A 12,831-nucleotide genomic window follows, 5' to 3' on the forward strand; every position below is an offset into this window, starting at 1 on the left:
TCATCCGATTAACGTATTACCTTCAACTTGTTAATGAACTTCTAAGCAGACTCAAGCTTAATGTTCTGGAAAGTAAATGACTCTTCAATTTTGCTTCCAGGCTGGTGTTTCTTAGTTTTAGTTTTGGACTTTGTCCTGTTTTGTTATTTTTGTTGATATTGGAATATTAGCTTTCACTGGATAACCGTTGGCATATTTTTCTCCTTGCTAGAAGGGTAATCGGTACTTACTAGAGATAGTCAGTAACTTTACATAAAAATGTTGGTACCAATTCCAGACAAAATTACGCGAGGGTATCTTTTTGCATCGCACTGGCTCTCGTGTTCTCTTGTCTGACAGTGGCACAGAATTTATCAGTGCGATTATAAAAAATATTTACTTTATGTTGGTATCTAACTCCTGTGGCTCCATACTATCTCGCCAGCACTGAATTAGCCAAGCTAACAATACGCAAGAAACTTGATTTCTTACATACGATGGTCAACGCATCCAACATGGTGGTCAACTGGAGGGGATCCGCACTTCACATTGCGCTAATGCGACAAGCGACTGCCAAATGAGATCTTGTTTTCTAGGCCGCGATCTCTGTTTCCCAGTCGATGGCGGCAAAGTCATGATGCATGACTGCTTAGATTTCAGTGTGCCCACGAAAACAAGAAAGTAACCGAAGCTGTTGTTAGGTTAGGTTGTTGTTATTTCACGCTCCAGAAACAGGCAGGATCCAGGTCATCAAGCACCTCCATGACAACAAGTATAAAGTGAAGGAATCAAAAAGGCAGCTTAACTTAGGCTACATGAAGTTTGTGGATATTAATCAGCCCAAAGCTGCAGTTGTGGAAGCTGTGTTGAGATAGAACGTTCAGTCTAGAGATGTTTCTGTTTGTTAGGTAAAAGGGACACATGAGACACTTTATTGTGGCAACATTTCGCTCTCCGGAAGCTTTGTCATATCGTAACGTAACGGCTTGACAAAGCTCCTGGAAAGCGAAACGAGGCCACAATAAAATGCCGAATTAGTTGCACATGTGTCCTTTTACTTAACATATTGTCGGTAATACTTCAAGGATTATTACGTGCTTTTGTTTGCAGGGCCTCAATTTCCGCCTTTGTTTCCACTTCCACTCCTGATGCTTCAGACCCTCGTCTCCCTGTCCAACATTCACCTGATCTCCAGAACAGAATAATCACACATTTTTGCTCGTAACGTAGACCCTTACGTCTCTGATATGAAGTACGATAATTACGCCTTAGAGTAACATGTCCATGTTCACGTATCAGAGAGGAGATAATTGCACTAATATGCAAAATTTGTAAACAACTTTGTTCAGTTGTCATGTGCTAGTATTTATTTGAAGCATTGTAGAAACGTAATTTGTTCCTTCAGGCCAGAGCAACAGAACATCCCCTAGTGTCACACCACATCAGTAGCTGCTGCTACAAATGTGTGAATTGTCCATCGCCTCTTCATTTATGGACAGTCCCTGATGCGGTATGGGGAGCCTGACGAGCATCTCTGCACAAGCGAGTAGCCTACAGTATGCTCGCTAACTCTGCAGAGTACTTCATCGCCAGAGCTGTTTCTCTGCAACCAGAATCACCAGCATCGCTCAGGACCCTAATCGCCTGAGTCGTCCCAGTTGATGGTTCCTTCATCAACGACATTCCCTGTCACGACCCAGCCATATTTGCTGGCACTACCTAAATTTGCCGTTCAAGTTGTCCCAGAATATAGCAGCTGTGCTGCTCAGCTGCACTGCACCGTCCAGAACTGTTCTTCCAGCTTTCCGTCCTGCTTTGCCGCGTCGTCGCAGCGGCTGTAATTCCTCACCTTTAACATATTCCTTTTAATTCTTTCATACGTGTGGGTGCTTTTGTACAGATACAAGTATACTAATTTTCTTGGCCATAAGAAGAAAAACTATACCATGGCCACGGGCCATGAGAGGGATGGCTAATGTTTCACTGTGAAACTAGCTGGGTCGGGTCGATTCATCATAGCTTGGTTAAGCAGACGTAAACCGATCTTTGGTGGCTGCTGCTCGTTACTTTTTTCCTAGCCCAGCTCAGAGTGCGTCCACCTAAAGATGAACTCATTTTCACGTAGCCTGGATCAGCTAGTTGCACGTTAGTTCAGCCTTAATGATCCTCGCTTCCATTTAAAATCAACATATCAAGTCCCCCTCTCGTGTACCTTGCTTGGTCTGATACACTTCCTTGACATGCATTGCCTGGTCTAAGTTTCCAAATAAACTCGAGGCGCACGAGCCTGTGTTTACCTCCAGAAGCTCATTTGTTTGTCCAACCACCAAACTAATACATTCATGACAGTTGTGGATCATTATTTCATCACTTTTGTGTATGTGTATTTGCTACAACTAAAATTCGTCCCTTATCAGAATTACAAAATCGGTCTTTATGCTATCTTTAAAAAAAAAAAAAAGTAACGAAGCTCATGATTTCCATCGTGTTCCTTTTAAGCTTGACTTAATTATATTTACGTAGCTAAGTAAAATTTCTGGATAAAATAGCAGAGACTAAAATACTGTTTCCGTATGCAGCGTGTGAAGCGTCAGTCAGTACAGTGTTGACGCTACACTAACGTCCTCTCTCAGGATGTTCTGTTGATACACCGTCGGGGCTTCGCTTTTTGTGCCTTTCATAAAATAAGCAGCTGAGAATGTTTTCCTTGCGTCGAGAAAAAATGGGGCGGGGTTTTTTTATTCCCCTGGAGAAATGGTGAAATGACAAAAACCACTTAAAAGTGAGTGTGTGTTTGAGTTAGTGAGAGAGAACAAAATTTCCTTGTTGCTCTAAAAAGCAAGTTTTGCTACTGAAGAAACACGAATTTTTGACGACCAAAAACCTGCACTGTGTACGCACTGAGCGGTAAATTCTGCTTAGTTTGGACACTGAAAACATATTTTATAATAAACTGACTTAATTTTGTTAGTTTAAATATCCAGTTTAAGGTCGCTCTGCTTGTGTAAAAATTTGACCATCATAACATTGCTTGGAGAGCCAATTACTGTACTTTTAAAATGCATTTTTTCTCGTTTACAATGAAAAAAGATTGACTTTTCTGAAGATTGAATTGACTAACACAACACTTGTCTTAATTATGGAATTTGTATTTTGTTCGGTTATGTTGAAAGAGCATAACTCAGTATTATACATAGAGTCTGTTATACACGGAGAAATTAGGTCAGTTTTGCCCCAGGATGCGACTCACACCCGGGTACCCATTTTGCTGATGGGTGAACATAGACACCCGGTGTAAGGAAACACCTCTTCGCCGGGAATCGAACCCGGACCCTCACCGTGTGAAGCGAGAGTTTTTGCCTCCAGGCCACGAGTCACGGATGATCTTTTACTGGTAAAATAATAAGGAAACATAAATGTAACGAAGAGACAGAGCATAAACGTTCTCCATACGTAAACATTGATTCACTATTAAAAATATTGGTAAATGTTTAAATATATCTCACTGAGAAAAGTCAAATGTGGACGATAACTTGGCTAGATCTTGTTAGGTACAGCGAGGTAAGGTAGTGTGCATTTCTGGCTAAATTTAAATATCAACAGCGCACATAAATAGCTTCACTAAATATACAATTACCACCGCTAGCACCATCAACACCACCACCAGCACCATCAACACCAGCAGCACCATCAACACCACCACCAGCACCATCAACACCACCACCCAGCACCATCAACACCAGCAGCACCATCAACACCAGTAGCACCATCAACACCACCACCAGCACCATCAACACCAGCAGCACCATCAACACCACCACCAGCACCATCAACACCAGCAGCACCATCAACACCACCACCAGCACCATCAACACCACCAGCACCATCAACACCACCACCAGCACCATCAACACCAGCAGCACCATCATCACCACCACCAGCACCATCATCACCACCACCAGCACCATCATCACCACCAGCAGCACCATCATCACCACCAGCAGCACCATCATCACCACCAGCAGCACCATCATCACCACCACCAGCACCATCATCACCACCACCAGCACCATCATCACCACCACCAGCACCATCATCACCACCAGCACCATCATCACCAGCACCATCAACACCAGCACCATCACCACCACCACCAGCACCACCACCACCAGCACTATCGCCACCACCACCAGCACCATCAACACCACCACCAGCACCATCAACACCACCAGCACCATCAACACCAGCACCATCAACACCAGCACCATCACCACCACCACCAGCACTATCGCCACCACCACCAGCACCATCAACACCACCAGCAGCACCATCAACACCACCAGTACCATCACCTCCCATCACCAATACCAATAAAAAAGATCACTGTTACCATTACCACTGAAAACAATACCACCATCACTCCAACATTAATACCAATATCCATCACCACCCCAACATAGCACCATTATCCACCACCACTAACAGTATCATCACCAGCACCAATACACACACCTCTTACACCGGAATCACTATCACCTCCCATAATCACCAGCATTACGAATATCACCATTGCTCCCTCACTGCATTACCATCCCCGCCAGTCCGACATGTAAAATTAACACCACAAACGACTCCAATATAAAAACTACCCATATCAACACCAATTTAACTGTGAATGTAACTACTATCAATACTGTTAATACGTTCACCCAGTGATTGGCAATAACTGTGTGTACTCACCTAGTTGAGGTTGCTGGGGTCGAGTCCAAGCTCCTGGCCCCGTGTGTGTGTTTGTGTGTGTTGTGTGTGTGTGTGTGGGTGTGTGTTCGCCTAATTGTGGTTGCAGGGTTCGATTCACAGGTCCTGACCCCGCCTCTTCACTGATCGCCACTAGGCCTGCTCTCCCTGCTCCATGAGCTTTATCATACCTCTTCTTAAAACTGTGTATGGTACCTGCCTCCACTACCTCACTTTCCAGACTATTCCACTTCCTGACAACTCTATGGCTGAAGAAATATTTCCTAACATTCTTGTGGCTCATCTGAGTCTTCAACTTCCAATTGTGTGTGTGTGTGTGTGTGTGTGTGTGTGTGTGTGCTCACCTAGTTGAGGTTGCAGGGGTCGAATCCTAGCTCCTGGCCTCGCCACTTCACTGGTCGCTACAAGGTCACTCTCCCTGAACCGTGAGCTTTATCATACCTGTGTGTGTGTGTGTGTGTGTGTGTGTGTGTGTGTGTGTGTGTGTGTGTGTGTGTGTGTGTGTGTGAAAGAGGGAGAGAGAGAATGTTGGAGGACATGGAAGAATAGAGGAAAGACAGCTAGCAGAGGTTATCTGCTAAGAACTTCTATCTAGATTAAGAACTCCTACTATTTAGAATAAGAACTACTAGTGTCTAGAATAAGAACTACTGCTATCTTGAATAAGAACTACTGCTATCTTGAATAAGAACTACTGCTATCTTGAATAAGAACTACTGCTATCTTGAATAAGAACTACTGCTATCTTGAATAAGAACTACTGCTATCTTGAATAAGAACTACTGCTATCTTGAATAAGAACTACTGCTATCTTGAATAAGAACTACTGCTATCTTGAATAAGAACTACTGCTATCTTGAATAAGAACTACTGCTATCTTGAATAAGAACTACTGCTATCTTGAATAAGAACTACTGCTATCTTGAATAAGAACTACTGCTATCTTGAATAAGAACTACTGCTATCTTGAATAAGAACTACTGCTATCTTGAATAAGAACTACTGCTATCTTGAACAAGAACTACTGCTATCTTGAACAAGAACTACTGCTATCTTGAATAAGAACTACTGCTATCTTGAATAAGAACTACTGCTATCTTGAATAAGAACTACTGCTATCTTGAATAAGAACTACTGCTATCTTGAATAAGAACTACTGCTATCTTGAATAAGAACTACTGCTATCTTGAATAAGAACTACTGCTATCTTGAATAAGAACTACTGCTATCTTGAACAAGAACTACTGCTATCTTGAATAAGAACTACTGCTATCTTGAATAAGAACTACTGCTATCTTGAACAAGAACTACTGCTATCTTGAATAAGAACTACTGCTATCTTGAATAAGAACTACTGCTATCTTGAATAAGAACTACTGCTATCTTGAATAAGAACTACTGCTATCTTGAATAAGAACTACTGCTATCTTGAATAAGAACTACTGCTATCTTGAATAAGAACTACTGCTATCTTGAATAAGAACTACTGCTATCTTGAATAAGAACTACTGCTATCTTGAACAAGAACTACTGCTATCTTGAATAAGAACTACTGCTATCTTGAACAAGAACTACTGCTATCTTGAATAAGAACTACTGCTATCTTGAATAAGAACTACTGCTATCTTGAATAAGAACTACTGCTATCTTGAATAAGAACTACTGCTATCTTGAATAAGAACTACTGCTATCTTGAATAAGAACTACTGCTATCTTGAATAAGAACTACTGCTATCTTGAACAAGAACTACTGCTATCTTGAATAAGAACTACTATCTTGAATAAGAACTACTGCTATCTTGAACAAGAACTACTGCTATCTTGAATAAGAACTACTGCTATCTTGAATAAGAACTACTGCTATCTTGAATAAGAACTACTGCTATCTTGAATAAGAACTACTGCTATCTTGAATAAGAACTACTGCTATCTTGAATAAGAACTACTGCTATCTTGAATAAGAACTACTGCTATCTTGAATAAGAACTACTGCTATCTTGAACAAGAACTACTGCTATCTTGAATAAGAACTACTGCTATCTTGAATAAGAACTACTGCTATCTTGAATAAGAACTACTGCTATCTTGAATAAGAACTACTGCTATCTTGAATAAGAACTACTGCTATCTTGAATAAGAACTACTGCTATCTTGAATAAGAACTACTGCTATCTTGAATAAGAACTACTGCTATCTTGAACAAGAACTACTGCTATCTTGAATAAGAACTACTGCTATCTTGAATAAGAACTACTGCTATCTTGAATAAGAACTACTGCTATCTTGAATAAGAACTACTGCTATCTTGAATAAGAACTACTGCTATCTTGAATAAGAACTACTGCTATCTTGAATAAGAACTACTGCTATCTTGAATAAGAACTACTGCTATCTTGAACAAGAACTACTGCTATCTTGAATAAGAACTACTGCTATCTTGAATAAGAACTACTGCTATCTTGAATAAGAACTACTGCTATCTTGAATAAGAACTACTGCTATCTTGAATAAGAACTACTGCTATCTTGAATAAGAACTACTGCTATCTTGAATAAGAACTACTGCTATCTTGAATAAGAACTACTGCTATCTTGAATAAGAACTACTGCTATCTTGAATAAGAACTACTGCTATCTTGAATAAGAACTACTGCTATCTTGAATAAGAACTACTGCTATCTTGAATAAGAACTACTGCTATCTTGAATAAGAACTACTGCTATCTTGAATAAGAACTACTGCTATCTTGAATAAGAACTACTGCTATCTTGAACAAGAACTACTGCTATCTTGAATAAGAACTACTGCTATCTTGAATAAGAACTACTGCTATCTTGAACAAGAACTACTGCTATCTTGAATAAGAACTACTGCTATCTTGAATAAGAACTACTGCTATCTTGAATAAGAACTACTGCTATCTTGAATAAGAACTACTGCTATCTTGAATAAGAACTACTGCTATCTTGAATAAGAACTACTGCTATCTTGAATAAGAACTACTGCTATCTTGAATAAGAACTACTGCTATCTTGAACAAGAACTACTGCTATCTTGAATAAGAACTACTGCTATCTTGAATAAGAACTACTGCTATCTTGAATAAGAACTACTGCTATCTTGAATAAGAACTACTGCTATCTTGAATAAGAACTACTGCTATCTTGAATAAGAACTACTACTATCTTGAATAAGAACTACTGCTATCTTGAATAAGAACTACTGCTATCTTGAACAAGAACTACTGCTATCTTGAATAAGAACTACTGCTATCTTGAATAAGAACTACTGCTATCTTGAATAAGAACTACTGCTATCTTGAACAAGAACTACTGCTATCTTGAACAAGAACTACTGCTATCTTGAGTAAGAACTACTGCTATCTTGAATAAGAACTACTACTATCTTGAACAAGAACTACTGCTATCTTGAATAAGAACTACTGCTATCTTGAATAAGAACTACTGCTATCTTGAATAAGAACTACTATCTTGAACAAGAACTACTGCTATCTTGAACAAGAACTACTGCTATCTTGAACAAGAACTACTGCTATCTTGAATAAGAACTACTGCTATCTTGAATAAGAACTACTACTATCTTGAATAAGAACTACTGCTATCTTGAATAAGAACTACTGCTATCTTGAACAAGAACTACTGCTATCTTGAACAAGAACTACTGCTATCTTGAACAAGAACTACTGCTATCTTGAACAAGAACTACTGCTATCTTGAATAAGAACTACTGCTATCTTGAATAAGAACTACTGCTATCTTGAATAAGAACTACTGCTATCTTGAATAAGAACTACTGCTATCTTGAATAAGAACTACTGCTATCTTGAATAAGAACTACTGCTATCTTGAACAAGAACTACTGCTATCTTGAACAAGAACTACTGCTATCTTGAATAAGAACTACTGCTATCTTGAACAAGAACTACTGCTATCTTGAATAAGAACTACTGCTATCTTGAACAAGAACTACTGCTATCTTGAACAAGAACTACTGCTATCTTGAACAAGAACTACTGCTATCTTGAACAAGAACTACTGCTATCTTGAATAAGAACTACTGCTATCTTGAATAAGAACTACTGCTATCTTGAATAAGAACTACTGCTATCTTGAACAAGAACTACTGCTATCTTGAATAAGAACTACTGCTATCTTGAATAAGAACTACTGCTATCTTGAATAAGAACTACTGCTATCTTGAATAAGAACTACTGCTATCTTGAATAAGAACTACTGCTATCTTGAACAAGAACTACTGCTATCTTGAACAAGAACTACTGCTATCTTGAATAAGAACTACTGCTATCTTGAACAAGAACTACTGCTATCTTGAACAAGAACTACTGCTCTCTTGAACAAGAACTACTGCTATCTTGAATAAGAACTACTGCTATCTTGAACAAGAACTACTGCTATCTTGAATAAGAACTACTGCTATCTTGAACAAGAACTACTGCTATCTTGAATAAGAACTACTGCTATCTTGAATAAGAACTACTGCTATCTTGAATAAGAACTACTGCTATCTTGAATAAGAATTACTTCTATCTAGAATAAGAGTCACTAAACAGAATAAAAACAACTAGTATCTAAGAGGAGAATTACCTCTATCTAGAAAAGAAAAATCTTACATTTGGGTGTATGAGTCAAGGACAGGAAAGTAGACAGGCCTATCCAAACCTACCACTCCCTCTGGCTACTTCTGGCATGAATACAGTGAGAAATATACCTGATCGTTACGAAAAAAAGGCATGGAACCGGTTCAGAATTTGTTTTGGTCACCGCCATTAACAACACACAAATCTCAGCTTCATTCTTATTGTGTGACGCAATGGTTGTACACAATCCGTACGTATTAAATGAAACTTGTGACGATGTTTCGGTTCGACTTGTGAATATTAACTAGTCACACGGAAACGCGAAGGGAAGAGAGTCAGTATATATACGAGAGGGGAAGCGGGGAAGGGGATAGAACAAGGGCCGCGAGGTTTGTGTATTGTTTCAGTGTATTGTGCCATTTTATTCTCAGCGGATATGACATTAAAGGCTACATACTGACCCACCTACTTTTTGTCTTTGAAGTTTCGACTTGACTGAGCACACACTGCAGGGGACAGCACCACCATTATACCTGTCTGTGTGTATGCTCTCTTTTTATCCATTGTGTGTGAGAATTGATAGTCACGGGCGAACGAGACCTCTTCTCACTACAGTGAAATATACCACATGTAGTGTCTTGTAAAAATAACTAATATTTATATAATTATGTAGATATACATGGGATTATATATATATATATATATATATATATGTCTTGCCGAATATGTAAAACTGGTCAATTAGCAAGAACTCATTTAAAATTAAGTCCTTTCCGAAATTTTCTCTTATTCGTTTAAACATATATTTTTTTCATTAATGTTAATGTAAAAATTTTTAATTTTGCACCAAAAGAATCTTAGAAAACTTACCTAACCTTATTATAACAAGCTCAATTTATTTTAGCCTAACCCAACTAAATATATTTTAGTTTTGTTTACAGTAATTTAATACTAAACAAACACAATGAAATATATTTTTTCGTTAGGTTCAAAATGATTTTGGCGGAATTATTGCATACACAAATTTTCACTTGTCCTGTATGGCAAGATGAGCGTTTTATATATATATATATATATATATATATATATATATATATATATATATATATATAATGTGTGTGTGCAAGGAATTCGCAAGAGCAGGCGAAATATACACAAACACTGATCTCTGGCTGAAGGAGACTCGAACTTACGAACCTTGGAACAAGGTACGCAGTGCTATACCAAACTCACCACACTGGACCAATGCCTTGGCATCCACCATGCGCTACACGTTGATCCAAGGCAGCCAGCTTTCAGGGAGAAGGCTTACAGCTTTTCATCTCATACCCTGCATGCATCAGCCTTACTAAAGAATTTAACAATGCAAGGAATTCGCAAGAGCAGGCGAAATATACACAAAACTGGGTGCGTTGGATCAAAGTCTAGCGCAAGCTGGACTCCAAGGTATTGGTCCAGTGTGGTGAGTTTGGTATAGCACTGCGTACCTTGTTCCAAAGTTCGTAAGTTCGAGTCTCCTTCAGCCAGAGATCAGTGTTTGTGAATATTTCGCCTGCTCCTGCGAGTTCCTTATATATATATATATATATATATATATATATATATATATATATATATATATATATATATATATATATATATATTGAGAAGGAGCACAACATGTATTACATGTAAAAGTCTGCATCTCAAATACTTCATGCAGCTTCCCGGTGATGCTTCGTGTGCCAGATGATGCAGGCATATCCTCTCTGGATCGCAACACTGTCTCTCTAGAAAATGAAACTGCTCGCTCTGAACTCCTTGGTTTTCATGATGGCTTTATCAATAAACTCGTTTAAGTATCTGAGAGCACACTTGCCCCATGTTCCGAGGATCTCCGACCCTAATGTGACGACGTTATAGTATGGTGCCAGCCCACTGTATTTGTTTATCTGGGTCTCCCTGAAACTGGCGGCCCCAACCCCTTCAGCTTCAGAGTATTGTAATTAGGTGTCAGCCAACGTAGATGCACAAGTGTAGTCCCATCCAATGTGCTTACCATCCTTCCAGGGTAGCATGTCTCCATCTGGACACTTTTGGCTTCCGTCAGGTCTCAGTAGGGCAACTTGCTCTGGCGAGACTTCGCTTCATACCAATGACCTCTTCGTGTCTGGCATTTTTATGACATAAGGCATGAAAGGCCATTCAGTCCAAATTGATCAGCTGACTCCCTGCCGGCAATGTATCTGTGAGTGGCTAGGCGATGAGCTACACTAATCCGAATGGCAGGGTCGAGGCGAGTGCTCAAGGAAGAATTAGAAACTGCCTAAAAAAGCCTACCGAGCGTTGTGCCTTCACCGCTAGTAGGAGACGAGCCTTGTCCTTTCCTGAGGCATTATTAGGAATGTTTAGGCGATTTTCTCCACGTTAGATCTGTCCCATTGGGAGTGCTCGTGATCTCTGGGAGAAGCTGGTCTGCTTGAAGAGTCTGCTAGGCTGTCCCACTGCGCAGCTGCTTCGGCGAACTTTGGGTAGTGAGTTCTTACAGCACCTCTCACGCGTTCAGGGGCAATCTCCTTTATCATTTTACTGACTGCAATGGGTGAGGACAGAAATGCAATACTATTTGCGTTGCTTTGCTCACCCCTATACCTCCCAGTCGCACTCGAAGTGTTGCTTAATTTAATTGGGGATCTTCCAGTAACAGATTTAGTATCTTCCTATGGACAGACCTCAGGAGCGCGTCATGTTCACTAAGTGTTGTGCTGTCGATATAGGATGCACACCTCAAGAAATGGGTTAGTCTAGGCATAGTTAAAAACCCTGTGAGGAGATTCATTTCGTCATGGACATCCAGATCACTTATTCATTTCTCTATTCTCTTCAGGTCATTCAGTTTGTTCTTGAGGACCGTGTTGATGGCCTGATGTCCCAGCCTCCCTCTCTTCATCAACATTTAACAACTCTTCCAAATATTCCCGCCATCTTCCCAATACCTCTAACTCCCCCATCTACTAACTCCCCTATTCTGTTTTTAACTGTCAAATCCGTTTGTTCCCTAGGCTTTCTCATCCTATTTATCTCACTCCAAAACTTTTTCTTATTCTCATTTGCTCTCGTTTTTCACTCCTTCATCGCTCTCTTCACCTCTCTTTTACTCTCCATATACGCCGACCTTTTTATATCACCTCTGCTTTGTAAAAACCTCTCATTAGCGAACTTAAAGGATGAAGAATAAGATGAAAACCAGGGGAAGTTGAATGATAGCTCTAGGTCTTTCGTGGTGCAATCACAATTTCATGAGCCTGCAATGTTGCAGAAATGAGTAGAAACTCCAGGTAGATTTGTTAAGGGGAATGTTTCTACCTAGAATAAAGATACAAAACAACCACAGGGGAAGTTGAATGATAGCTCTAGGCCTTTCGTGTTGCAATCAAGAAATCTCCATAAGCTTGCAATGTTGCAGAAAGGAACAGGAAGCCCGGGTGGATTTGTTCA

General features: G+C 39.7%; 1 protein-coding gene across 1 annotated transcript in view; it reads left to right on the forward strand.

The window, feature by feature from the left end:
- Window positions 1-12,831, forward strand: part of LOC128689665 (nephrin-like) — a 553,398-nt gene that overhangs the window by 392,665 nt on the left and 147,902 nt on the right. The window lies entirely within an intron of this gene.

Source organism: Cherax quadricarinatus, chromosome 66 (genome assembly GCF_038502225.1).
Source record: "Cherax quadricarinatus isolate ZL_2023a chromosome 66, ASM3850222v1, whole genome shotgun sequence".
Taxonomy (NCBI): domain Eukaryota; kingdom Metazoa; phylum Arthropoda; class Malacostraca; order Decapoda; family Parastacidae; genus Cherax; species Cherax quadricarinatus.